This window comes from Canis lupus, chromosome 19 (genome assembly GCF_003254725.2).
Source record: "Canis lupus dingo isolate Sandy chromosome 19, ASM325472v2, whole genome shotgun sequence".
NCBI classification, from domain to species: Eukaryota; Metazoa; Chordata; class Mammalia; order Carnivora; family Canidae; genus Canis; species Canis lupus.
Window position 1 is genome coordinate 47,320,902 of NC_064261.1, and position 770 is coordinate 47,321,671.

Consider the following 770-nt stretch of genomic DNA (forward strand, 5'->3'; position numbering starts at 1 on the left):
TTTGGAGCATTTTAACATGTCATACTAGATTATGGGTGGTGGGCGCCTGTTTTAATCGAGAGAGTTTTAGTTTGTGGCATATTCAGCATCATGACATCCCAGTGTCATTCCTCCAGCTCCGTATTTCACATACAAATGAAGACTGAGGGATTTATTTCTGTTATTCAATAGCATTTGTTGAATTCAGAGATTAATAGATCATCTTCAACCCTGAAACAGAGGCCCTCTGAAACATCAGACCCAAAAAATTGGACACGGCCTATTAACCCAAAAGAACAGGTTGCCAATGATCTCCATGTTTATTTAAATATTTAGCTCTAAAGGAAGCAATCATTCCTTTATACTTCTTTAAATTTAGTATTGACATTTTTATTTTGGGAAAGGAGGTCTTTTTTTTTTTTTTAACATGGATACAGGAAAAGAAAACTCTCCAATAAAAATATTGTCTAAAAAGTTTGTTTTGTCTGCATGATTTACTAAATATGTACAATTTCAATTCACAGCGAAGGTAACAAAGATTTAAACAGCCAACATCACAAATGTCTCAAGTTCTAAAAAAAAATCACTGTGCACAGTTTAACAATTTAATTGAATAAAAACCAAAGCTAAGCCTTCAGTCTGAATCTTTTTTATGATGGGCACAAGCCATGTATTTTCTTCATCTTTGTTACACGATGCATATTTCAGTGACTAAACGCCCCTTCCCATTTTAGTATATTAGGTTATGTCAGTACATACTTAAGAGAGGCATAAATTGCCTCTTGGTACAC

At 33.9% G+C, this 770-nt stretch overlaps 1 protein-coding gene across 4 annotated transcripts in view; it reads right to left on the minus strand.

The window, feature by feature from the left end:
• Nucleotides 1-280: 280 nt before the first annotated feature.
• The window catches only part of ZEB2 (zinc finger E-box binding homeobox 2), a 137,743-nt gene continuing 137,253 nt past the window's right edge, over nt 281-770 (minus strand). For all 4 annotated transcript variants that reach the window (XM_035702351.2, XM_025431374.3, XM_025431381.3 and 1 more), the window contains one exon: nt 281-770. This exon is cut by the window's right edge and continues 5,231 nt beyond it. The gene's annotated coding sequence lies outside the window, so the exon portion shown is untranslated.